This window comes from Hipposideros armiger, unplaced genomic scaffold, assembly GCF_001890085.2.
Source record: "Hipposideros armiger isolate ML-2016 unplaced genomic scaffold, ASM189008v1 scaffold_59, whole genome shotgun sequence".
In the NCBI taxonomy this organism is placed as follows: Eukaryota; Metazoa; Chordata; class Mammalia; order Chiroptera; family Hipposideridae; genus Hipposideros; species Hipposideros armiger.
The window spans coordinates 4,401,064-4,428,865 of record NW_017731409.1 but is presented as its reverse complement, the minus strand read 5'-3'; the positions used below and the strand labels follow the sequence as shown (position 1 = coordinate 4,428,865).

The 27,802-nt window shown below is 45.2% G+C and overlaps 1 protein-coding gene across 1 annotated transcript in view; it reads right to left on the bottom strand.

Annotated features, from left to right (window-relative positions):
* Positions 1-27,601, bottom strand: part of SPTB (spectrin beta, erythrocytic) — a 117,477-nt gene extending 89,876 nt beyond the window's left edge. Inside the window, exon 1 of the mRNA XM_019641279.1 lies at positions 27,230-27,601. The gene's annotated coding sequence lies outside the window, so the exon portion shown is untranslated. The remainder of the gene's footprint in view (positions 1-27,229) is intronic.
* Between the last annotated feature and the right edge of the window lie 201 nt (positions 27,602-27,802).

The following is a 27,802-nucleotide window of genomic DNA, read 5'->3' as shown; positions in this document are numbered from 1 at the left end:
ACATGAAGGTTCCAATTGTTGGGAGAAGCCAAACAGGCAGAACATAAGCACTTTGTATTTTCTTCCCATTCTTTAGGTTACCTGTCTGTGTGAAAACTGTAAAGGGAATGAAGTTATTTTAAGAGGACACAAGCCTCCCGCTCTTCTCAATGGCCGCCTTCCCCGATGATGTCATAGTTATTTCTGCTCTTGCTCCCCTTTCCTTTCTTCCTGTCAAACTCTGTTCTGAGGGAGTAATGACGGCCAGCGTTGAATGTATTTCCACCATCATTTAACAGCGTGACAGTCAGAGGACCAGATGACTGAATGTAGTCTTTGAGACACTGGATTAAGCCAGCCCGGGTCTGCTTATCTTTCTGTCTGCCTACATGTCATATTCTTCATGAACCTGCACACTTCCTTGGTAATAACCTGCTTCCCATAGAAATGTCCAGAGAGACCCACTGCTTGCCCTGTTGGCCACTTTTGGATTCTTTTTCCCCTCCAAGGACAGAGACCCCATCAAATTCACCACACAACACAATGAGCTAGATACACAGTTTTTAAAAGTCCACACACTTGTATGTTATCTCTGCTTGTGGAAAGGCAGTGCAGTGATGAGATTAAGAGCCAGAGCTCTGGAGCAGACTGCTGGGGTTCAAATCCCAGCTCTGCCATTTATTGGCTATTGAGCCTTGGACAAAATAATGTGAACTCTCTGTGCCTTGGTTTCTTCATTTATAAACCGAGAGGACACTAACATTACCTACTTTATGAGGTGATTGTAAAGATTAAAGACTTCATATACGTAAAATACCTAGAACAATGCTGAGCACCTAAAAAGAGTACAGGAAATGCCTATTAGTTTAGTAACAGTAGAAGTCTGTCCCTTAATCCCGTTGCTTTGAGCTCATTCAGTCTTTCCTTTAAAAATCATGATATGTGCCAGGAACTTTCCTAGGCATGGGGGTTACAAAGATGATTAAAACCTGGTCCCTGCTCTCAGAAGCTGGCAGATGAGTATTTGAGACAGTCACAAAAACAGTCCATGTAACAGTAATATAATGTGTAAAGAGAGAAAAATACCCAGGGCTTTATGGGAGCATAGGAGAAGTGTACCGAAGGTCCTCTGTAAGGGAGGGTGGGGATCAGAGCTGCGTCGTTAAGGAGGAACAGGAGTTATCCAGGTACAGCTGAGAGAGATAGAGAGGAGGAGGTAGGGATGGTGGGCAAGGGCATTCGAAGAGAAAAGTATATACAAGACATGGAAGGAAGAAAGAAACAGTCTAGAGTTCATGGGAAACTGCCAGGAGCTTGGTGAGGACTGAGAGACAGAAAAGGGCCATGACACAGTAGGCCTTCATATGCCATGCAAAGGAACTTGAGTAATGGAGGGTCAATGAAAGGCTTTAAATGAATGGAGTGGCTAGATTTGCCTTCTAGAAAGATCCCTTTGGCAGGTGTGTGGAGGGATCGATCTAAAGGGGAAGGAATAAAATTACAGGCAGGGAAAATGATTAGGGTGTTACTGAAATAGTTTAGATAAAAGATGACGTGGGCATGAACTAGGGTTCTGGTAGTCAAGATGGTGAGAAGACATCAGGTTACAAAACGATTTAGGATATTGGTGGGTGAGTAGAAATGGCAAGTTAGAGGAAGAGAAAAGTCAAAAATGACTTCTCCACCTTGGGAGAACTGGGTGGTTCTATCAGCCAGGATGGCAATTACAAGAGAAGGAGGAATTTTAGTGGATGGAATGGTAATTTCAATGGGTCAGAAATACATATCAAGGGCCGGCCGAGTGGCGTGTTGGTTAAAAGTTGGTTTGGGACTCCAGCTCTGAGCAGCAGGGCCCCGGTTCGGATCCCACATGGGTCAGTGACGCTGCGCCCTTTACAGCTAAGATGGTGAACAACAGCTCGACCTAGAGCTGGGCTGCCCTGAGTCGCTGGTGATGGCATAGGCTGCAGTGAAGCTGCAGTGGGCTGTCGTAAGCTACCGTGGTGGACGGCAGACAGCATGAGCTGCCGTGAGCCACTGTGAGCGGCCGTCCAGAGGCCGGCGACCGATCTGCCTCACCCGGGAAGAGCGCAATGATAATACCAACATGGACCAGTGAAGCGATGTCCTCCACAACTAGACTGAAGAACAAAAGGACAGAAACTTGTCTGTTCCCCTCCCCCAATTCCCTAATAAAATCTTTTAAAAAAAAATACATATCAAGCCCATACTCAGTGCTAGCCATGGTGTTAGGTGTTGGGTATGCAATAATGAAGCAAAATACAGAGGCTCTCTGCTCTCAGTCCAGTGGGGAGGACAAAGAGGCAATAAATTACTAAAAGTAATTTATAATTTACAAATTGCAGAGTGCTACAGAGAAGTACAGGTAATGGGCAAATGTTAACAGGGAGGCCTCATCTAGACCAGGGTAGATGGGAAGGCTTCCCTGAGGAAGTGGCTTTAAATTGATACCAATGGGACAAATAAGACTTAAGCAAAGAATGGGGAAAGAGCGTGTGTCAGGCCAGACGTTTCAGATGTCCTGAGGGACATCCAGGAGGAAATAATTAGCCTGAGGCTGGGTATCCCAGGCCTCAGGAAACAGCCTGGGATGGAGATATTTAGAGTCATCAGCAATAAATAGGTGGCAGCAAAAATATCAAAAGTGGGCAAGATTATCCTAAAAGAGGGCATCGAGTGTCCAGAATGGGAACTCAGGGTGGATACTGGGGAACCCCTTCCTCGGGGTATGCCGAGAGAGGAGCCATCACAGGACAAGGCAAGTCGGGAGATAATCACATCTTAAAGCCTTGGGGGAGAAAAATTCCAGGAGCACAGAGGGAACAAAGCCTCCAATACCCCAGAGAGCTTTAGTTATTCACACCTGGTGACTATAGTTTCTATTGGGTTGTCAGAAAAGTCATGACGCATTTTTGCAATGAAAAACAGAAAAAAATGTATCATGACTTTTCCGACAACCCAATATTCGTGGGGACAGAAGACCAATGGAAGTGGGGAGTGGAATAAATGAATGCAAAAAATAATGTGTAGCCTGTTCCTTTGAAATGTTTGATGAAAGAGGGCATGGGGCTTTGGGGGTAGGTAGACAGAGATGCAGGGCCAGAAGATAGCTTTATCCAGTGGGAGAAACCTGAGCTTGTGTATAGGCTACAGGCAAAGAGAGAGAGAGAGAGAGAGAAAGGGAGAGAGAGAGAGAGAGAGAGAGAGAGAGAGAGAGAGAGAGAGAGAGAGAGAGANGGGCATGGGGCTTTGGGGGTAGGTAGACAGAGATGCAGGGCCAGAAGATAGCTTTATCCAGTGGGAGAAACCTGAGCTTGTGTATAGGCTACAGGGAGAGAGAGAGAGAGAGAGAGAGAGAGAGAGAGAGAGAGAAAGGTAGAGAGAGAGAGAGAGAGAAAGGTAGAGAGAGAGAGAGAGAGAGAGAGAGAGAAAGGGAGAGAGAGGGATATTGAGATTGAAGATTCAGAAGAGCTTGGGATCTCACACACAGTGGGAGTTCAACAAAATTTTACACTGACCATTGGGCAAAAACATTCAAGAGGTTTCCAGACTCCTGACTGGATACGGCTCTTTCTCCCTCCTCCAGAGGGCCCCACTCTGGACTCCCTACATCAGTTATGCCTCAGCTGGTCTTGTAGAATTTCCACTAGCTGGGCCTGGCCCAGAAAGCCACATGAGTGCGAGGACACCCGCTCACATTACCCCCAGTGCCATCCTCCAGGACGCCAGGAGGCTGAGTCCCTGCTCCAGGCCAAGGCCTCGCCCTTCAGAAGGGAAAACTGAGAAACTCGGTGTTATTTTCTGGTGAACAGAATAATAGCCCTACCTCATCCCAGAAACTTTCCTACAAACGAGTTCTCTGTGCACAGAGAGAGGCTGGCAGAGAAGGGCTGCGGATGCCCCTCAGATGGGCCTGGCTCCGTGAGCACCCCTTTCAGGAAGCGGCGCCTGAATGAGATCATCCTTGGGGCCCTTGCCCTTAATTTGAGGCAACTTGCCAGAAAGCAGGCGCCTCTCACAACCATTCTGTGGTCAAATGACAGCAGGGTCGCTTGGAACCAGTTGGCTCCGTGGAAGAGAAGGGCAGCCCTGATGCTCCACTAACCAGGTACAGGGCTTCGCAACCAGCAGAACGTTTGAAGGGATAATGAGTTAAAAAAAAAAAGGAGCAGGAGCAGCAACCGCTTGGAAAAAGAGGGAGAGAATGCTAGGGGCTTGGAGAGGTAGGGGGACAGAAGAGCTGGCAAGATGGAGAAAGAGAGACAGACAACAAGGTGCCTATAAGAAGGAGACGTCTGGGTAGTCCCCTAGGGGTGCACCAACATAGGGACTCTGGCCCATCACCAGAGAGAATCTCATTCTAGACACTAGTCTTTATAAATATGAAAATGATGCCCCAAAACTTACTCTTTATGGTTTGGGGAGATGGAAAAAGAAGAGATAGATTGTATCAGACAAAGTATTTCTATCACAAGACATCATCGTCCCTGTGTTCTAACACAACATAATTGGCTGAAGAGAAATGTGAGCTCTTCTTAGGAGGTGGCCTCCAAACCTGGACTTTCCACACAATTCCTCTTGCAGCCACTGGGACAAAACCCGCGACAAACTCACACCCACAACAGAACAAGAAACCAGGGGACTGTGGTGAGTGAGTGTCATCAGGAAAGAAAGTGGTGGCCCCTTCACCACCGCAATTGCTTGAGTCCCGCCCTTCCTGTCCCCTCTCAGTAACACCGCCATGCAGGGCTGGAGCAGGACCCGGGTAGGACACCTGTGCAGTGATGCCGAGAGGCTCACCGGGCTGGGGTGCTGGGCAGAGCTGCGGAAGCACTGGCCGAAGCCCAGGCTCTGGCCTGAGGAGTGAGGCCTGGCAGATGGCAAGGACACACACAGCCCAGCTGGCCGCGGAGCCTCCTTGCCTGCTTTAGGGGAGGGAAGAAAAGGAAGCAATGTGCTAATGCTGAGGTCTGTAGCTCCCACTGGCTTAAGCAGGCAAAACAGTGAAGCTCGCGAGGCTGTCTTTTCGGGCATCTTGCTTCAGGAGCAGACAGGACTGCTGTTTTAGAAAGTAGCTCACCTCCTAAGAGAGGAGCTTCCTGACATTCACGTTACAAGGTCCGGCGAAGAGCCCTTCCTGAACCTCCTCACCAGGGCTCACCACAGCTACCACCTGAGAAGGAAGATCCGGTGGGAGGGAGGAACCCACAGCCAAGTTCTTTCCCTCAGCATCAGACCATCCAACTTTCTCAGCACCACTGACCTGCCTTGGAGCCATCTGCTAAGCCAGCTCAGCATGACACCCCTTGAGAGGCTTAGCCAAATTCAGCAAGGGAGCAAGAGTTGCTGGGCTTTGAAAGGAAAATTCAGTCTTGCCAATGACTTTGAGATACTCTCATTTCTCTTACGAAGCCTTCTGTCACTTGCAAAGGAAAAGATCATACTACCCAACCTGACAAAGAGAATGTCTTGGGTTTTCTAATATCCCCATCCCTGGCGATGAAAGGCTCATAGGGTTTATACCTGTCCATACAGGAGTTCAAAAGAAAGGGGTTCTGCCTAAAGGGCGGGAGTCCTCAAGAGCTCGTCCTGGGTAGGCATCAGAGGAGAAACAGCTTGGCCCCAAGTGTGGGAGAGCCACAGGATCGCTGGCACAAGAGATAAAAAACAAGCTGTAGCGGCTCTTGATATGCTCTGGGACCTTAGACAAGTTCACTACCTGTGTGTGCAGGAACGAAGGTCTTAGTTTTCCCATAGGATTTGAAGAAAATTTGAGTTCGTGTTTTTATTTCTTTATCATTTGTCCACATGGTCCTCATCACCACGAGTAATTTGCACCAGAAACAGTAATGCCAAAGTGCAGAGTATGAAACCCCAAAATGCAGCATGCCGTCTTCAAGCAACCAGAAAGCCACCACCATCATAATCTATGACAAACCCTCCAATGGACTGGGAAAGTCTTTGCTTAGAAACCCTTTGGGGCACATTTGTGACAATAATCAAACTGCAAAGAGCATCCCTTAACTCAGTTGCTGGACCTCAGAGAGCAAAAGAAACCAGATTCTGAGCACAATTTGGAATGAATGGGAACAGCTATTCCCTGGAAAATGCAAATTATTTCTAGCACATGGGACTTCAAGGAGACATCTGAATTCTTGTCCTAAATTTTTGTTTTATTATTTTATGTTCCATTGCCAGGAATAGAGGAACCATTAGTTGGCAAAAATATTTATGTTCAAAATTTTACATCATTATAGTATCCATTTCTAATAGGATCTCGAATGCATTGATTCTTTGAGTCCTTATAACATACAGCGAGATCAGCTAAAAATTTTGTTAAAGAGAAATCAACAATAATGACAGGAAGTAGCTATCATTTTTAGTCACCTACCATATTCCAGACATCTGACACACATTTTTATCCAGGCCATAGCAAAACCCTATCTGCAAGGTAGGTATCATTATTCCCCATTTTACCGAGAAAAGAAATAAAGATAAAAAAGATTAAATTACCTAGTGATGTCACACAGGTAGTAAGTGTTGGAACCTGGATTTGAAGCCAGGTCAGACCGTAGCCAAAGCATGTCTCCTTTTGCCACACCACAGGGCAGGAGTTTCCACTAGAAATCAAGTCGCCTCGCAAGGAATGGAAATTTACTATTACAGTACAGTGAACAGAGGGTGAGGGTAAGCACCAGGTGAAATCAGGCAAAGGAGCAGCTGTGTTAAGCTTGGTTTGTGTTTAAATCCTTTAAAGGGTAGGGTAAGTGACTTGAGAAGCAGATTTCATATATTTTGCAGATGAGACTACAGTGGAAGGCCACAGATACTAACAAGGGCATCATCTAGGGAAACTGGAAACTTGAGCAGGGGACAAAATGAGATCAAAGTCAGGAGCTGTGGGAGGCCCTTGCAGGGGAGGGGAAGGTGTGCAGAGCCTGGACACTCAGGGGTGGCTGGAGGAGAGGAGAACTAGAGGAGAAACTGTAACTGAACACCCAGTTCGTAAGAGGAAGGAAGGAGGGAGGGAGAGAGAGAGGAAGGAAGGAAAAGCGGAAGGCAAAACGAAATGGCAGTATAATTTGGTCTAAGTATACTTCGTAACAAAAGGTTAGTGCCTGAGCCCTGCCTGGGAGAGGGACAGGTGACTCCTCTGGACTGCAGGAGAGGTCTTGCCCTATTCTATCTGTCTAGGAGAGAATGGAAAGTCATGGAGCCAGCCTTTTACTTCCCCAACAAACCAGCACTCATTTTACTAGCCCCCTTAGCTTGAACAGACCACCCATCCCTAGCAGTTTAAAACTAGCTCTGTATTATTGGTTAAAGCAAAAACACAACACAACACAACACAACACACACACAATATGGCATCATTTAAAAAATGGAAGAATTCTGAATGAGGAAAATCTATAGGTATGTGTGTGTGGAAAGATGACGTATTGATGAGTAGTAAATGTAAACTGTTCAATCATATTCAAAATATAAACATTTTCCTGCAAAAATAAATAGCAATCACATATTTTATTAGTATATGTGTTTTTTAAAATTTGGAAGAAAATGCATTTAATTGCAGTAAATGATGATCTAGGGCAGCGGTTCTCAGCCTTCATAAGGCTGCGACCCCTTAATACAGTTCCTCATGTTGTGGTGACCCCCAACCATAAAATTATTTTCGTGGCTACTCTATAACTGTAATTTTGCTACTGTTATGAATCGTAATGTAAGTATCTTTTTGTTTTCCGATGGTCTTAGGCAACCCCTGTGAAAGGGTCGTTCGACCCCTAAAGGGGTTGTGACCCACAGGTTGAGAACCGCTGATCTAGGGGATAAGGAAGGTAGATGATGAGAACTTTCACTTTCTATGCTCTGTATTTCTGCAATGTTTTATGTTAGTAAAGCTTAGTATTACATTTGTAAATAGAAAGGAAAAAAAGAAAAATTTAAGTGTCCCTAAAAAGACTATGAATAAAAAGTCTCCCACCTCATCTGAATGACAAAAGGTAAAATTTCCAAAAAACGTAAGTCAGATACTTACCACTGAATAAAATACTTCATAATCCTAGAATCTAAGAGAATAATAACAAATGTGGCCTGATCCTTGGGCTTCTGCTCTTCCCCAAAATAGAGTTTGGGATGGCAGAAACTGGACTTCCCAGCAAAGAGCCCTCTTGTTCATTGGGCATGAAGGAAATCCCCCAGTGACATGAACTAAGCAAAGAAAGTGCATTCACACCCAGAGAACGCTCAGGAAACAAGATCCTCTCTTATCACTGTCAACAAGGAGACTCATCTTTCACCAACTCACTGAATGAGCCCCTTTGTTTCCCCTAAAGGATCATCATATATTCTTTCCCCGCGGCTACAGTAAGTCCAGGTGCCCCAGAATTCGGCACTGAGAGACCCAGGAGGAGTCCCAGTACAAACTTACTCGTCCACATTTTCAAGAGAAACAGGAACTTAGACGGCAGGACACTGAGAAAAGGGGAGGGGCAGGCAGGTAGGTGCAAAAGTGTGAACGTACAAATGTCTGCTTTGTAACTATGCTTCCAAACTTCCGTGTGTGTCACCTACATCATACGTCCCACAATAAATCATTAAAAAAGAAAAGAGGAAGGACGGATGTTGTGAGGCAGGTGCAGTAAGTCCGCCAGTGAGTTGACAAATACTCACTGACCCATCATTCTTGGTGCCAGGCCCTACTCAAGGCAAGGAGAACAGTCAGCACAGAGTCCCTACCCTTGAGGAGCACAGTGTCACCTCAAGCTCATAGAAGTGTGGGATGCCACTATGATACCTAGTATGGTGCCTTGCATGCAGTAGAGGCTCAACAACCATTCACAATCTTACACTGTTCATCTATGTCAGGGCACAGCTGTGACAGGGCACAGGGGAGACAGTGCTATTTGGCTACCCTACCACTTGATGCTTTCCAGCCTCCCAGAGACTTCCACCATCCACCAATTCTTTCTCATCCCTCGCTGCCTTCTCATCCCAACTTCCTTTCTAAGGGCTCCTCACCCTCTCAGCCCAAAACTCGTTCTCACTTCCCTTGACCTGTCTCAAACCATTCTTTTCCCATCAAGCTCTCAGAAAAGCAGTCTGCGTTCATTGCCTTCTCCTCCTCTCCACAGCTTCACTCTAATTCCTGATAATTGAGTTTTGACCCACCACTAAAACTGCTATCTTGAGGGTCACTTGAGCCTCTTACAAAGCTAATGGCCTCCTCCTAGCCTTCCCTCTTATCTCTCTCCCATATTACACACTATTTTTTTTTAAGATTTTATTGGGGAATTGGGGGAGGGAAAAAGCGTTGGGGAATCGGGGAAGAGGAATAGAAAAGTTGCTGTCCTTTTGTTTTCAGTCTAGTTGTGGAGGACATTGCTTCACTGGCTCATGTTGGTATTATCATTGCTCTCCTCCCAGTGAGGCAGTCACTCACCAGCCATTGGACAGCCGTTTATGGTGGCTCATGAAAAGCTCACACCTGCTGCCGGCCAGCCCCACTGCAGCCTATGCCATTGCCAGCAACCCACAGCAGCCCCCAGCTCCAGGTCGAGCTGTTGTTCACCATCTTAGCTGTAGAGGGCAGTGTCACTGGCCCTCATGTGGGATCTGAACCGGGGCCCTGCTGCTCAGAGCTGGCATCCCAAGCCAACTCTTAACCAATGCACCACGTGGCCAGCCCAACATTACACCTTATTAACCATTCTTTTCTCGAAGCTGGATTTCCACAGCTTTGGATTCCCTTGGTTCTTCATCCTCAGTATGTAGTTACATTGCAATCATGTTCTCTAGACCTCTCCTTCCACCCATCCCTGAAATGCAGGCATTAACCAAAGTCAAAGCCTGTTTTCTTCCCTCATGCAATCCTCTCCCTTTCTGTGCTGACTGAGGACTGTCAGGTCGACATCCCCAGCCCCAGACTCTCCTGGGCTCCAGATGTGCAACAGCAGCTCTACCGAAACATGCCGTTGATACTTCCCACTACATGGTCAACACTGAACTCTTTGTACCGCCTCACCACTCTCAGAGCTGCTGCTTCTTTTAAGACATAAATATCAGTAAATTAGCAACACTAACCTCCCAGATACCTGAGCTAGAAAACTCTAAGGCATATTCAACAGCTCTCTCCCACTCACTTCAGTGCCATTGGGCACAGTGCGCCTACAAGTGGATTTTAAGGACCTGCAGAAATGCTTTAAGACTCAAAAAATTATTGATTGGTACCAAAGTATAAAATTAAGACTATAAAATCAAGAATAATCCCTACGCCCCTTCAAACATCTTTTTTTTTCTTTTTTTCAAGATTTCATTGGAGAATTGGGGGAGGGGAACAGTGTTGGGGAATTGGGAAGGGGGACCAGCCAAGTTGTTGTTCTTCAGTCTTCGTTGTGGAGGGTGCCAGTCTCCATCTGTCAGCTCCCCATCGGCAGCTCGTGTCCTCTAAGCTTAAGGTGCTGTGTTCAATCTTAGTTGCGGGTGGGCATAGCCACCATCCCATGTGGGAGTCGAACCAGCAGCCTTGTTGTTAAGAGCACATGCTCTATCCACTGAGCCATCTGGGCAGCAGCTCAGCTTAAGGTGCCAAGTTCAGTCTTAGTTGTGGGTGGGCCTAGCCCACCACTGAACAGGCAATCTTGTTGTTACACCAACTGAGCCATCCTGCCACCTGTTGGCAACTCAGCGACAGCTTAGCTCGAGCGCAGCGTCACTGGCTCATGTGGGAATTGAACCGGCAGCCCTGTTACTCAGAGCTTGCACTCTTAAGCCAACTCTTAACCAACTGAGCCATTCGGCTGGCCCAACTTTTGACAGCAAAAACATTATATTTAATATAGGTTACTGGTAAATTTTAATAATGTTTGTTTGGTCCTTTATGTGGCAGGGCTCACAAAGTTGGCAGTGGGTCCTTCCCCACATAGAAAGTCCAGATACTTTGCTCAGAATCTCTTAGATTCGCCGCCTCCCTTCCATTCCCACTGCCCTGATTTAGACCCTCTTAAGGTCTCCATCATATTTCTGCAGGATGTCTTAAACAAAGCTGATAGCACATCACTCCCCTGTTCAAACATTTTGATAGTACGCCCAGGACCCGAAATACAAACTACAAGGTCTTTATATGGCATTCAAGGCCTGCTACAACCTAGCCCCAGCCTACCTCTCGGGCCCCTCCATCACTACATGTTCCCACTCATCCTCTGCAGCCACACCAGACTCATCCTGTCCTGTGTGCCTCCATTTGCCCTATAGAATGCCCTCTCCCCTCCTCGGCCAGTGGGAAACTTGCGCTTGTGTCAAGGGTCATCCGTGCAGATGGCTGCTCCTCAGTGAAGGCTGCCTTCCCAGGATTCCCAGCCCAAACCAAGCCTAGCTTCCTACAGACCATGGAGCAGTTTCTACGATGGCCCTTGCCTTGCTCTGCCATGTTACATTCAGTCTCACGTGTGCCTGTACACATTGAGAAACCATCATCCTCTCAAGAGCAGAGAGCTGTGTCTTAGTCGATCACTTCTGTGTTTCCCATACAGCCAAGCACGTAACAAACAATAATGCATCCTGAAGGGAGGCTGCCTCTTGTCTCTCTTTCCCACATCTCTCTGTCTCTGCTCCACTGCTGCTTGGTCCTCCATGTCATTCCTGTCTGTGCACTGGACCCTTAGCTAGGCTGAAAGCAAGAAAACTTACAAGCTATGAGAAACGCTCAGCTCAAACCCACCACAACCATTCTTCCTAGTGTCCTAGATTTCCAACGGTGAGAAAGAACATAGGCTTCGGGGTCAAGCAGATCTGGGTTCATATCTGAAGTCTGCTATTGAATTGACTGTTGGCTTGAGAAGCCTCAATCCTCATGAGTAAAATGGGAATTATATCTAACTCAACGGGCTGTTGTGAGAATCAAATGAGTTAAGGCATTTAAAGTCCCATGCATGGGACCCGGCATATAACAGAGGCCCATAAGTAAGTAGCAAGAGGAGATAGAAGCAGGGTCTCAGATTTCTCAAACCATCTGACCTTGTCAGAAGTCATTCCCTTCCCTGGATGCTCACATAAAATAGGGGTTCTTACATCAGCATCATGAATTCAGGACTCAAATTCCATGGTGCCACTTATACGTCTTAAAGTCATCGTGAAGGAGCACAAGATACCACACAGCTGTAAGAATGAAAGGAGTCAATCTCTATGTCCTGATACAGAAAGATGTCCAAAGTGTTTCATCATTAAGCAAAAAGAGCAAGTTATAGTACAGCATGAAAAATAACCACCAACATACGTACATGTGTGTACATACAGAGGATGCCAAAAACATGTATACACACTGTAAAAAAGAAAAAAAACTGTATTAAAATTCCACTATGGTAACCACTTTCAGCTCTTCTTATAATTGCAGAAGTCAATGTGACTTGTAGTCACCTTTTGTTATCGGTATATATTGAGTATTACAATTTTAATACAGTTTTTTCCTTTCTTAAAATGTGTATACAAAAAAAATGTGTATAGGGCCGGCTGAGTGGCTCAGTTGGTTAAGAGCTCGCTCAAGAGTTTGAGCTCTGAGCAACAGCGGTTCGAGTCAGCCCGAGCTGAGCAGCCATGAGCTGCCAACAGGTGGCAGGATGGCTCAGCTAAAAAAAATAAAAATAAAAATAAAAAATGTGTATACATTTTTTTGCACCCTCTGTATACACCCCCCCTCCCCAATACAAACACATACTTATATCTATGTGTATATGTTTACATGTGCCTAGAAAAACTCTACAGGGATATATGAGAAATTGTTAATAGTGGTTATCTCCAGTAAAGTCTCTAGGAGTACCATTTACATTTTTCTGCCTGGCTTGAATTATTTTTACCAAGGGTATGTATGTGTTCATGCTATAAGTTTTTAAAACCAGTTTCTAAAAGTTGTAGGAGGAGGAACAAAAGGGAGGGAGAAAGGACTAGGCCATGGATCAAAAGACCTGGTTTCCACTTAGAGTCAGTCCTACAACTAACTCTAACCTCAGGCAAATCACTTCCGCTCTGCGGATCTCCCTTATTGTATAATAGGGGAGTTGAACCAGATGCTCTGAGATTTCTGTTATTAGATGATGTCTGCAAGGTGCTCTGAGTACACTTTATCAACAGAACATCTCTCTTTGAGATGTTTTGATGCTTTAAGCATCTGGTTTTTAAAAAAGGAAATACACTATTTCATTTTGACCTTCCTCTCATTTCAAGGAGAAAGCATTCCCACCATTTTATAGACAAAGAAACCAAGTATAGACTGTAGTGATCACCTGCCAACCAAATACACTGCTCACTAGACTCCGCTGTTTGCAAAGAATTATGATGCCAGGAGTTTAATAGCTCCCAGTTCCCTCCGTGCCATTTCCGCAGAGGAGGCACAAGGCTTATGCAAAACAAGCAAAAGGCACTCTTTGCTGGAAACAGGGTGAGATGTAAAGTGACTTCCTCTGGGTCAGAGCATAAACAAAGCTCTCTCCCAGCACATTTAGGAAGGAAGTATTGAACCCTTGGGATCAACTCCGCATCCCTCCCCCTACCTGGACTGAAAGCTTCACCTTGAAGAAGCGTTTCACTGCAGTCATTTTCTGAGCATTTTCTGGGTCAGAAGCAGGGACAGCAGCTAAACCAAGGATGTGAACGGAGCTGCCACTTCGAGGGCATGGGTACCGAGTTCCCCGTTCCACTATGCACCCACTCAGCTCACCCAGCGACCAGCCATTTGGGTATTTTTCCAGTCTCCCAGGCAAAGTGACTTCACACAGCTCTGAATGCAAGCGACCTCGTTTGTCCTCACAGGTACAGGTCTCCTCCATGCAGAGGGTACCGACTTCCTACCCCAGAGCAGTTCAGTTTGGTTCCATCATCACATCTCACTCTCTATGCTTGTAAACACCTCCAATCTTCTGATAACCTCCCACTGTGAGGGACCTTCCTACTTCAGACTTTAACTTGGATGTCTGGGCATCTAGATTTCCCAACAGTTGCCAAAAGCACATATAGAATGCACATATCCACCTTGGAGAGCAAGGCAGGACCTGATCCACTGACCGTACAAACTGTAGCCTAGACTTTACGTGAGAAAATCCAAGACCAGAGCACCACTAAATACTATAAAGCAAACCATCCCTGAAAATGTAAAGGACTGTTCACTCAAAAAGCATGCGGCCGGGCCATTCACCAGTGGTCAGCCTGCTGCAACGTTCGGGGCTCAATGATCCTTGAAACGGCGGATGATCATTATTGGCATCTGTTGCATTCTACAACTTCTAGAAGCTGCTATTAGTTGATCCCACTCTCACTGTCACCTCTGGATCAAGTTTGCTGACTGTTGTCTGCTTACCACTGGCCTCATGATGCCCCTTAAAACTCACTGGGGACTTCCGTTGTCTTGGTGAGTCCCTTCCTTTGTCTCTCTACCCTGAGGTCCCTCACACAACACCTATCATGGTCCTCTGCCCTTCTTTATCCCAGGCACATCTTTCCAAGACCCTCTGAGGGCCTTCTGCTTATCAATCATCTCAGACTCCCTCCATGTATTTATAAAGGCCTAGGAGCTCCACTAACTGCCTTTAGAAGCTAAACCCCAGCTCCTATCAATCACAGGACACAACACAGCAAAAGGAGAGGGCAGTTGGATTTCAGTGGGAGTGCGTCCCTGACAGAGGGTTTTGTTGAAAGAAACAAAACACTCTCAAAGGTCTGAGCAAGCAATATTCTGCTGAGTCCAGCCACTGGTGAAACTTTTTGTCCGGGTAAGGCAAAAACGAGGGCAGGACAAACCAACTAATAAGTGCTGTAATATTTTCCAAGGTCCTTTCTATTAATACTTTGACATGCCTTAAGCACAAACAAACAAAAAAGGTTAAATGCACCCAGAAAAAAACAAAACCTCTATACAGGAATTTTCAGTCTTTTCTGAAAAGTTTTTCTTAATTCTTCACCATTATAAAACAAATCTTGTGTATATGGTCTGAAACACCCACTCAAAGAGCCTTTCATAGCTGCATTCTGAGGGTCAGCCTCAAACATTCACTGAAAAAATGAGGTGGGAGGGACGGTATTCTGGATGAATCACTAAATTTTTCTAGCAAATAGACATGTTCTAATGACGTAAGTTAAAAATCAGCTGTTAACTTTTCCCTCTGATAAATAGAAAGTGATCAGGGAATATTAAGGTGGGAAGGTAACCTCCACTCAAGTCTAAAGCATTCGTCTTCACTCCTTATCCCCACCCCCATCAACAGTGACTGTCTTCCATTAACCCTTTTTCATAATCATCTATAGGTCAAAACTTGGGGGGTTATTTTCAGCACTGAATATTCTTGAAACGTCCCCTGTCACCCAATTCAACCAGCACCGCACATGAACCAAACTGAGTTAGACACCAGTGTCCCCATGGGCACCAGACAAACATCCTTTCTTCAAGAAATGCAATCTAGGAGAGTCAGACTTGTACATGACCAACCAAGAGGACAGTGTGAAAAGTGACAGCTTAAGAACTCAGGAGACAGAGTGGTGTCTTGCTGGGTTAGGGAAGAGGCGAAGCATTAAAGGGGTTATGTGTGAGCAGGGCCGTCGGGAGCTATGTGTACGTGTTCATGGCTGAGCAAAGGGAGAAGGATGCGCCTGCCCATTTAAACCTTATTCTGGAGAAATGGGGAACCATTGAGGGTTTTAAAGCAGTTGAATGGCTCAGGCAGGCTCACGTTTTTAAAAAGAATTATGAAGTCAGGGTGTAAGAAGGGTTAGAAAGATAGAGATTGAAGGCCAATTATTCAAACATAAGAAGGGGAACAGTGGGAGTTGAAAGAAAGGAATGAATTTGAAAATTTTAGAGGAAAAATGAACAGGAGATGGCAGCCAACTGGATGTGGAAGTGCGAAAGGAAGAAAAACCAAAAAAGTTGCTGAGGTTCTTCCTTGGGAGGATGGTGACAACAATGAACCCAACTTCCACAACAGGCAGAGGAGCAGGTTTTGGAGGTGAGGGAAGGAGCTGGAAGGTCCTATTTGCTACAACCAAATGAAGAAAGGCGGCTGACTGATGTAAAGCAGATCTGCAACTGAAGAGGGAAGTTGGGGCTAAAGATAGGGATTTAGATGCATCGGCAAACCCAACAGTGACCAGCTGGTAGAAAGGAAGAAACAAGAAAGAGTAGCAGCGATGGTAAGCAAGCTGGGAAAGAAGAAGGAAAGCCTGGGCCCCAGAAGCCAAGGGAGCGGGTAGTGTCAGAGCAAGAGTGGTTAACAAAGTCAAACATGGCGGAGAAGTTGGGACTTGGGTCTGGAGGGTGGCCATCAAGTGTGACAATACCAGACCTCTTCCCAAGCAGTTTTATTGGGTCGTCGGGAAAGTCATGATGTGTTTTTCAATGCAAAAATGCGTCATGACTTTCCCGACGACCCAACAGTACGGTGGTATGGAGAGCTGCCTCACGACAGTGGGTGTGCTGTGCAGTGCTAATGAGCATCTTCATCCTTGAATGTCACAGAACTATGTTGGAAGTAGAACTCAGAATATTAAGTATTTATTAAAAGCTAAAGAAGGGATTTGAGCCTATAGGTTAAATCATTGCAAAGATAAAGCAACCTAGACAGGTATACAACTAATTACCTATCTGATTTCAGACTTTAAAGATGCAGGATAAAAGAAAAAAAGAAACCCTTAATATTAAGAGCCATGAGTTGTTGACCTCCACCCAAATATGGTGGGTGCTGTGATTCTAAGGAAGGACTCTAGAATTAAATACAGTAGAGTTCAAGTCCAGCTTGATCCTCTAGGTGTGTCATTTTGAGTAAGTAAGTGTCTTTAAGCCCCTTTTTTTTCATCTGTCAAATTAGCATAATTATAGAAATAACATACATATAAAAGCTTTCAGCATCCTGCCTAGCCCATAATAAATGTTGACTTATAACAACTCATTAATTAAAATAATCTTTTATTTCCATGTTAAGATATATATAAACTCAATTATGTATAATTTCAAATATTCATTAATTTTTTTAATCAATAATGATTTTTGAACCATTGTACCAACCACAGCTCTAGGTGCTGAGAATTTAAAAAAAAAAAAAAAAAAAGACAGAGAGAGAAAGACCCAGCTCCCTGTCACAAGAAACATGGTCTAATGGTGTAGAAGGCAAGTAGACAATTACAAACAAGATGACCTGTCTGGAACAAAGAAATGAGAAAGGCGGTGCAAAAATATGCAAGAGGAAGTACTCAGTGCTTCCCCAGGTCCCAGCGAAGGAAAGGGGCTGTCAGGCAGGGCTACAAACAGGAGGCATTATAAGGAAATGTGCAAAGAAGTTTTTAAGGATAATAATAAATATTAAGGTCCCACATCTCTCTCTCTCTCTCTCTCTCTCTCTCTCTCTCTCTCTCTCTCTCACACACACACACACACACACCTGAAAAGAAAACGTCAGAGAAAGAGGAAGTTCTTTGCCCAAGGGCAAACAGCGAGAGAAAAGCAGCTGGAAGCAACCCAGGCTCTTGTCATCCAGCTCAAGGAGATATTCTGGCTGAAATACATCATCACATAATATTTACACCCTTTCCCACCTGAGTGTGGGCTACATGCTCTATAAAGCAAATGAAACATTTCTGGACTTCCTCTAAATGTCTATAATTTAAAAACAGGCAAACTAATATATGGACAAAGTCAAGAAATTTGGTGACAAACTATCCCCTAAGGATAGTGTTCGCAAATAAGCATTCTCAAGTTCAGTTAGGTCACAAAGGTGAGGGTGTTAATAAAATTTTCCCTTCCCTTCTTCCCTTTGGAGATATTGAATACCAGGGAAAAATATTAAAATTGCAGGGTTTGGTTCCTCAAAAAATTAAAAATAGAATTACTATATGATCCAGCAATATACTGGAATATATATTTCTGAGTATATAAACCCAAAAGAAGTGAAAAAGCAGGGTGTCAAAGAGAAATTTGCACTCCTATGTTCATTGCAGCATTATTCACAATAGCCAAGGGGTGAAAGCAACCCAAGTATCTGTAAATAGATGAATGGATAAACAAAATACGAACAATACATACAATGGAATATTATTCAGCCTTAAAAAGGAAGGAAATTCTAACGCATGCTACAACATGAGTGAACCTTGAAAACATTACGCTAAGTGAATAAGCCAATCAGTGAAGGACAAATACTATATGATTCCACTTATATGAGGTACCCAGAGTAGTCAAATGCATAGAGATAGAAAGCAAAGTGATTGCCAGGTGCTGGGGGGCGGGAGGAGTTATTGTTTAATGGGTGTGGAATTTGATTTTAGTACAATGAAAGAGGTTCTGGAGATAGATGGTGATGATGGCTACATAACAATGCGACTGTATTTATGCCATTGAACACTTAAAATAGTTAAAATGGCAAATTTCATGTTATATATATTCATAATAATTTAAAACAAAAAAATTTTTTTAATTGTGTGGTTGCCATGCCTGTTAAATACTTGTAACTGTTCTTGGTTATTTAGGGGCAAATGAAAACACCTTGTTTCTGACACTTAGATGCAAGGTCATATGAAGACAGTGGGTGAGAGTACAAGACCAGGAACATTAGAAAGTTCTTTATCCAAAGGAGCAGGGAACAGGTACAATTCCCTAGGAATGGACACCTACATAACCCACTAAGAAGGTGGCTTTGTTGGCAGCCATCATCTGACCATTTTTAATTAAGATGATCCCTATGGACCAGCACCATCCCACCAGGGGATGACTGTCAAAGTGCATGTTCCAAAAATTACTAACTGAACTTCTATGTTCAATTAGTGTCAGGCAGGGCTTATGTAACACCCACGACTGTAATTCATAGATCAGTTTGTACCCTTGAGAGCTGTCTAGTTGAGCAAATGGATGGACACAAGAAAAGTTAAGTAATCATAAAAGAAGTCTGTGACTTTGTTCAATTAAGTAGCACATGTAATTAGCCCTTTAACAAATTTGGAGAATGGCAAGATTCCTGGGGGTTGGAGTGTTCCAGGAAGACTAATGGAAACCACTCCATCTCTGGGAGGTATGTTCAGGACTCAATAAGTAGAAGCAGACAAGCCTGGTTCAAGCAGAGGGTTTGTGATGGGAAGTGGTAACAGAACAGAAAAAGGGATGGGGGCCGGATTACAATGGCTCTTAAAAGTCAACTTTATGAGTTTGGATTTTCACCTCTATCAGGAGGGAAGCCACTAAAGGGTTTTGAAGAAGGGCATTATATGATGAATGTTTCAGTGTGGGATGGCTTTGGAGAGGGAGGTCCTTAATGGATAGAAAGCTGGACTCCAAGCCACTAAGTATACACTTGAGGGCTACTAAGTCACAAAAAATGAAACCAAACATGTGCTTTTGTGAGGTTAAAAGCTAAGACTTTTTGAAATATGTCAGGCCATATGCTTACCCTGGCATTGAATTTTTCTTGAAAGATACACAGGAAACTGGTGAGATTGGTAACTTCTTAGGAGTAGGATGGAGGTAGGGGAAGGAAGACTTTTACTTATCATTGTATACCCTTATACAATGCGGATACACTTCTTAGACATGCGCATGAATTAATTTTATAATTTTAAAAGGTTTTCTTTGGGCCAGCCGAGTGGCACATTGGTTAAGAGCTGGCTTGGAACACCAGAAGGCCCCGGTTTGTATCCCACATATGAGGGCCAGTGACACCGCCCTCCACAGCTAAGATGCTGAACAATAGCTCATCTTGGAGCTGGGCTGCCATGAGTCACTGGCGATGGCATAGGCTGCAATCCCTGCTGTAGTGGGTTGCCATGGGCTACTGTGTGTAGCCAGCGGCCAGCGCGAGTGGCCAGCAGCTGCAGTGAGCGGCCGTCCAGAAGCCTGCGACTGATCTGCCTCACCCGGGAAGAGCACAATGATGGTGCCAACTTGGGCCAGTGAAGCAACATCCTCCACAACTAGACTGAAGAACAAAAAGACAGCAACTGGTCTGTTCCCCTTCCCTGATTCCCCAACACTATTCCCCTCCCCAAGTTCCCCAATAAAATCTTAAAATAAATAAATAAATAATAAAAGTTTTTTTAAAATATGGCAACAGGAAGTGTTTAAAAATGGTCTCTAATCAGCAAATTCAAAACATTTCTAATTATAAAATGAAACGTCTTTCAATCTTGTTTGTACCATATCTTAATCTCTATCACATTGGAGCTGTTGTGAGAATGACCTAAAAGTAATAATCAAGTACACAGAACTAACTGCACGTCTAAGGCTTTACTTCAAAACAAACAGATAATTATGAGTCATCCACAATAAAACACCTCCTTTCTGGTGTATTTAAATGAAAAGTCTGCCTGAGTCTATTCCAAATTAACTCCTCCATGAAAACAAAAATCAGAAATGATATCCTATAGTACCTTTGACAAGATATGTACCTGTCACAGTAAATGGCTTTTTCATTCTTTCAGTAGCTCAGACCAAAACCAATGGCGTCATCCTTAACTTATTCTTTTTCTCTCATCCTCTATATCCAAATCCATCAACTCTACCTTAAAAATCTATCCAGAATCAGCTGCATCTCACCACCCCCACCACCATCAGACTGGTCCATCTTCTCTAACTTGGACCACTACAGTAGCTCATTCCACTCCCTGCTTCCACGCTTGTCCCCTACAATCAATCTTCCACTGAACAGCCAGAAAGATCCTCCTAAAATACAAATCTGAACAAGTCACTCTCCTGCCCACAACTTCCAGTAGCTTCCTATCACGCGGCTAAAACACAAAGTCCTTGCATGACCAAAGCCTACAAGATCCAGACCCCATTTCCTCTCCAACGTCAGCTGCTGCACTCTCCCTTTGCTGCCTCCACTTGAATCGCACTCCTCTCCTGACCACTCCTTGGACACAACAGTGGCCCAGCCTCAGGGCCTTTGTACTCAACCTGAATCTCTTCCTCAAACATCCCTGTCCCCCAACCCCACCTCTCCTAACTTTATTTGGGTCCCTGCTCAGATGAAAACTCATCAGAGAGGCCTTTCCCGACCACCCTACCTCAAAGAATAGAACCACCTCTCTTTCCCTTCACACGGCTTTATTTTTTCTTTAGATCATCTAAAATTATGAAACATACTCATGTGTTTGTTGTTCTTGTTTATTTTAGACCTGTCTCACCCAACTAGAATGTGTGCTCCATGGTGTCAGACTTTTTTTTTTTTCTTTTTCCATGTACACTGCTATATCCCCTGGGCCTAGACCATGTCTGGCAAATAAATGAGAGTTTAATAAATAGTTGTTGAAGACTGAAGTATGTACAAATCAATGCACTCAAGATCATTGGACATAAAGAGGTTTTTGAAGCCCCAAATGAGGCATAAACATAATAGTGTCCAGTAAATTTGGGGGTAAGGGGATAAAAAAGCCAAAACATAAATTGACAGGCATATAAACCTATCATTTATCTGTGGCACGTTGGGAATCCACTCGCGTGCTTGACATTAATTCATGCTTTGAGACATCATCTGTGTACACTTTGGAGGGCCACTCTTGAAGCTTTATGGCTAAAAAGTACTGTAACAAGTTTTCTTCTCCCTTTCTCCAGAACCAATGAACTTAGACTGAGTGTTCTGCTGAAGAAAGCAAGCAAGCACTGTCTCAACCTGAAAGCCTAGAATATTTGGTTACTCTATTGAGGAGATCTGGACAAAGCCCCAGCCTTAGAACTAGGAAACTGGGTCAAGTCAGGTTCTCCATAACCTACTAGAGGGACCTTGGGCAAATCATTGCCCATTTCTAATCCTGTTCCCTTGACTATAGAGTAGGACTGATGAGATTTTCCTTGCTTCTTCGTGTGGTCATTATAAAATAAAACGAAATGATGCATATACAAGGCATCCTGAAAACTGAGTGGACTATACACCTCATCCATATAATCATCACCATGGCCTACTCGTAGCTGATCTCTAGTTCATATTCCCTTCACTGCCACTAAGGAGCTTTGTCTAAACAAGGATCTAATCAGGCCCTCCCCCTGCTCAAAACCCTTCATTGATTTCAACTTGAACCATCCATGTTTTCACAAACTGAACCTAAACTATCTTTTCAGTCACAACTCCAGCCCATTCCTGGGCTGTACCCTACAGAGCCACAAGGAACGACCCCTCCCTCCTTAACCTAATCATGCTCTATTGTGCCAGGCTAAATGCCTCGGATCCCATGCCTGTCTCCTTCCCTCTTCCACTAGAAAAATCCTAAGTATGCCCCAACGTGAACCAGACACTTCCTCCTACAGTTTCTCTGTTGAATCACTGCTTGTTTGCAAGTCCATTTCCCCCACCAGACCAGTGGGTCTCTATCTGATGCCCTTGTGTGTCCTCAGCATATAACAGTGTAATGCACACAGTAGGTACCCAGTGTTTGCTCTTTTTGAATATTTCTCAGATGGCTCTCTCAGCCTTTCCAGCTCTAATTCGCCATGATTTATGAGTCAGAATCAGTATTTGAAAGGCCTCTTTTTACTTTTCCATGAAAATATGATGGAAGGGGAAATGGACTTACCACTCTGAGGGGGCTTCTGGAAACAGGCAGGAACTGAGCAGAAGGACAGAATGAGGTTAGGGACCGCTTTCCAGTCCTTGTAAGTTCTTTCAAGTACATTTTGTTTTATTTGAAGTGCTATGAATTCTCAAATGAGACACACCCATATTTAAGCCTGGTACAAATTGAAATGATTTTCAACTTATTTCCTTTCAGGATTTTCCAAGTTTCTGCTCCTTTTCATGATGGTGGAAACATCTGAATTGACTATAATTCAAAGCAATTATAGCTCTTTAGTTGTCAAGGTGCCCTGTTATTCTTTTCATAAATATCCTGGTTGATCTGAGCCCAGTTCGATGCAAGTCTCTTTTTTTCTAGCCCTGGGCCTTTTCACTTGCTAAATTCATAGCATTCAAATGAAAGGGAGCCCCACTTTAGCCCCCACTGCTAACATGATACATGTCTGGGTTTTAATTGCCCTTGTAATTATACCCTTGGCCAGGTCTGCATAGGTATAGTGTGGAACCATTATGGCAAAGCCTGGAAAGACCTCTCTGAGGTAAAAGGAAGATGGCTTTATAATATTTCCTGCCACCAGCAGAAGGAAAGAGAAAAAAATCAAAGGTGGTCTGGGAATGTCAGAAGCGAGCCAGACAGTCCATCGAGGGAGCATTTTCTGTCTATGACTGCCTCTAAGACTGTGTGAGCTGTAAGGCTGGGGATCCCCTGGTGGTGTGATATTCAGCTAAAGCTGGCTGAAAATGGAAGAACTGGGTCTTTTGGCTGTGAATTAAGAAATAAGCACAGCAACAAAGGGAAACATGCTATGACATTTTCTAAATATTTACCAAGGGAAGTTGACAATTCAGTGAGTGGAGCCAGATCTGACAGTGAATTCTCCTGACTGCCTCCTACACTTTCCCTCCATCACCATTTCCATCTCCAAAACCAGGTGACCTTCACCTCTTGGGGTTGTCAGAGGAAAGCAGCATCTTTGTGATAAACCCAGCAAATGCTATACAATGCTACACAATTCTGGCACACAGACCACTGCATTTACTCTTCCTCCCCGGATTTGTTAATACAAACTACTTTTGAGATAGAATACTTCTTTCCACAGTAATTTTTGGCTAATAATATCCATGGTTTCAGAACCCAGTATCCATGAACTTCTCTGCCAGTACTCATTATAAAATCAAATTTCTCATCAGCCCACACAGCAGTTATTTTCACTCTTGATCCTCCCAAGTCAATTTATAAATGTTAATCTACAGGTCTGAGGTTATAAAAAACATTATGGATAATGAGAGGTATATTTTATGCTACTTTAAACCTCCCAGTGGTCATGCTACCTTTTCAGGTATTGGATAGAGAGTAACATTTTATGTTTGATTTTGAAATTTCAAAGAACACATTTCAAGAGCAATTTGAATGACCGAGTTTAAATTAAAACAGGTATTTGACAGCTCCAAGAATTCCCTCAAGTCCTTTCCCCACTGCCCCAGAAATGCTGCATATTTGTCTTGAGATTTATATTGTCTCAAGATAGTCATGTGCATGCCTCCTGCATAAAAACACACACCTCTATAAACCTAACAGGCAATGGGGAGATTAGGAAACAGTTTAAAATTTAATGCTCACTAACGTCTTCTCTCCCGCCTATCTCCAATACCTTTTCTTTCTTCCTTCCTTTCTTCCAAGATTTCACTAAGATGAAAGTATTGGATTTTACAATATATCCTCTCACAATCTCCCTCAAAGAAAAGAAAACTTCAGTGGGTTGATTAAGCAGAACTCCAGGAAATAAACTCAATTTTGGCCTTAACAGAGAATGAGAGAGAGGAAAGAAATGGGAAGGGTGGGAAGAAGTATAGAAGGCATGTGCCCTAGCTGCACATAAGTAACCAGGTAAACTGCAGTTAGGGCTTACTTAACTGCAAGTGACTACACAAGTAGAAGGCTGGACTCAGTGACCTCCAAGGTCCCTTCCCACTCTAACAGCATTTGTCTCATGAATTTTTTATAGTCATCCTCTGTCCTATCACATTGTCCTCATGCATCATCAAGCCCTCCTGGCCACTTCCAAGACTGAAAGAAAAATCTGTTTTCAAAAAATCCATGCTTTGACTACTGCCAAAATTACAGTTCTATCCTTGAAACAATGACCTGGACATAATGTGCAAGGCTAAACACCTCTGAGCAAATAGGTGCCCAACACCATCTTCAGGTAATATTTTTAAAGCTCTGATACAAGAGGAATTATTACCTGATGTCTTGAGAGTGAAAGATTGTGAAGCTAATAGGAATCCTATAACCAAATCTTCCCAACTTGTACTTCAAATGGCTAACGTTAAACAGAGGGTGGAACTGAACAGCTGAGTTTGAATCCTGGCCCCACTTCTCATCAGCTGTGTGATGGAGGCAAATTATTTAATCTCCCTGAATCTGTTTCCTCACTTGTAAAATGCTGATGAGCAACCCTGCAGAGTTACTGTGGCAATTAAACAGTATAATATAAAGAAAACTCTGAGTACTTATTTATTCATTCTCTCACTCATTCAACAAAGATTAACCTAGCATCCATTACCAGCCAGGCACCAAGGCAGGTATTGGTGCGTAAAAAATAGGAAAAAAAAAAGAAAGCTGTTATTATTTTTATTTACCAAAAACAGTCTGTTTCCAGAGCTCTGGCAGAACCATCAAATTTTGACTTTAGTTCAAACCTTTCATTCACACCTAGTTTGCCTAAAACAGTCATTTTTATTTTGCCAGGTCTGGTCCCAGGTGGGAGTCTGTCTCCTGCTGTACTTTTAGCTGCCCCAAAGCTAATCATCTAGCAGGCTGTCTGCTAGAGGACACCATCAGAACACTTGGAAGAAGCAACGACCAGAGCAAAAGGTAGTATTCTCAGCTCTCAGCTGGGCAAGCCACGCAGGAAAACTTGATATGCCTGTGCTACAAGGATGCCTGGGAGTTTTCAGGTGCTTTTAATTCCACCAGTGGACTCTGAGTCTTCCGAGAACTTGGGATTAACAGAACTGGCTCATCCCCAATCATTGTGACTTGGGCCACTGATAAAACGAAGAGCAACAGCTAAGGAGTCTAAAGGCTACCTTTTCATAAAGTAGGGTTTATGTCTCTCAGCTGTGCTTTGAGTTTGATAAGGTTCTGCATAAATGACCCACCTTTGAGGATTCAGATGGTTTCAAGGCTGGTGGGCTCTCCTTCAATGTAGGCCTAATATTCCTTTCCCTAACTTAACTAGCCCACAAGCCTAGCTCTGTTGGGTGCTGGGTGTTCAGTGCACTTAACTTTTTGCACTTACGAAAAAAGTATTTTCAAGACATTCTGGAACCCAGGGCTCCTAGCAAAAGAGTAAAAGTCTCACCTTGGAATAAGAAATGACAGGCTCTGCGTCATGGAGATGGGGGGTGTGGTCAAAGAGGGAATTCTAGAATAAAATTCAGAACCATCTGTGAAGCTAAGGGTAGGTTAGTGGATAGCACAGAGGTGCCTAAAATTTTTTGATTTGCAGACTCCTCTCATTCAGGAGCCAGCTGAATGACTTTCCTTAGAAACTGAAGTATATAGATCCTGACTATCTCAAGGCTGTAGATGTTGCGTGGCTGCCTCCTACCTGGAGGTATCAGCCTAGCTTCTACTCACAGGAGCTTTGCACAAAATACTGTCACTTTATTCCACACACACCCCCATCTGATGCATCTAAAATTATTTTTTAAACACTGGCTTCTTTTCATTTTCCTTCAGCGAGTTAAGCATGTTATTATTAACTCCTGGCGGGGCTAACGGCTCACTGAAAACAGTGGTTTGGATATTAATAGGCTATAAATCAAGGCCCTACCTGGGGCTCGTTGTCACGGAAACGGTACTCAAGCCCACAGCTACTTCCCCACCCTTGGAAGTCTGGGCGAGTTGGTAGGAGTTGGGGATTGTTTCAAAGCTCCTGTTATTTCTTCCACTTTCTGCTATTTCTCAGGGCCAAGTTGTTGGAGAAAGAGGGACTGGTGAGGCGGTGAGAAGGAAACTCTTGGGGAGAGGAAGGGTGGGGGTCCTCGGAGTATGGCTTCGGGCTCTCTGATCTTTCCTCACTGGGTCTGCACCCCGCCACTCTCTCCGCGTGGTTCCCAAGGCCCGGGGATCGGCCCCCTCCGCTACCCCGCGCTGTCCTCCCTTCCTGGGCGCTGGACTGCCGGGGGGGGGGGGGGGGAGGGGGAGCGCACAGCCAAGTTCCCCTGAAGAGAATCTGAGCGGCCCCAGGACTGAGAAGCCCGGCAGCAGGAGGCAGAGAGGGCAGCGCGGAGGTCCGACAGGCTAGAGATAGGACCTCCGTTACCCCATTCTGGGTCCTGGAGGCGGCGGCCCAGGACCAGAACACGCGCCCCCCTCACCGCCCTCCCAGCTCCCCCGGGCGACGCTCCAGGATCTAGCTCTCCAAAGCAAACGCCCAGCTCGCCAAGCGCCTCCGAAGCCCACGCGGATTCCCGCGCCCCAGGGTGTTAGCTGCCTCGGCCGCCAGGGCCTCGGGGCCCCGCGCCACCCCCATGCCCGGCACCCGAGGCTGGGCCCCCACCCAGTCCCCTGGGCCCCGCGCGTCACGCGCCCCCTGGGCCCAGCGCCTCTCCTGCGCTCGCACCGCGCGCCCCAGACTCGCGCATCCGCACCCGAACCCAACCCCCTCGGGCTGCCGAGCCCTCCCGGGACTCACCTGCGCTGGGGCTATAACGACGGCCAGCCCGAGCCCGGGGGTGGCAGCGGCGGCGGCGCAGGGGGAGGAGGGCAGCGCGGGGCTCCTGGCACAGCGGCCACCGGGCGCCTGGTGCTGCCGAGCCACGGACCCGCCCAGAGATATAAATAACATTATCTGAGGAGGGACATTCCTGCCGGGGGACATCGCTGCTGCCGGGACCAGATAGTCCCGCGGCGGGGGCGGGGAGGCGGGGCCGCAGCCTCCCGCAGCGCCAGGCCCAGCCCCCGCCTTCCCCACCCACTCCCGCACCTGCCAATCAGCCTCCGCGCCGAGGGGCACCTGCCCAGCCTCCGCCCGGCTCCCGAAGCTGGCCTCCGCCTCCCAGCGGGCAGCCTGGGCCCGGGACGCCAGTAGTCTGAGCAGCCGCAGCGCCCCATGGTCGCTCACCTCCCCAAACCGCGCGCTACCCGAGGCGCCTGCGGCGGGGAAAGGGTTTCACTCTGCAGCTTGGGCCTAATTCATGCGCCCAGAGCGGCTAGCTTGGTCACGAAAATGAGCCCTCTAGACTTTCCCGCCCTGCGTCCCTACTGT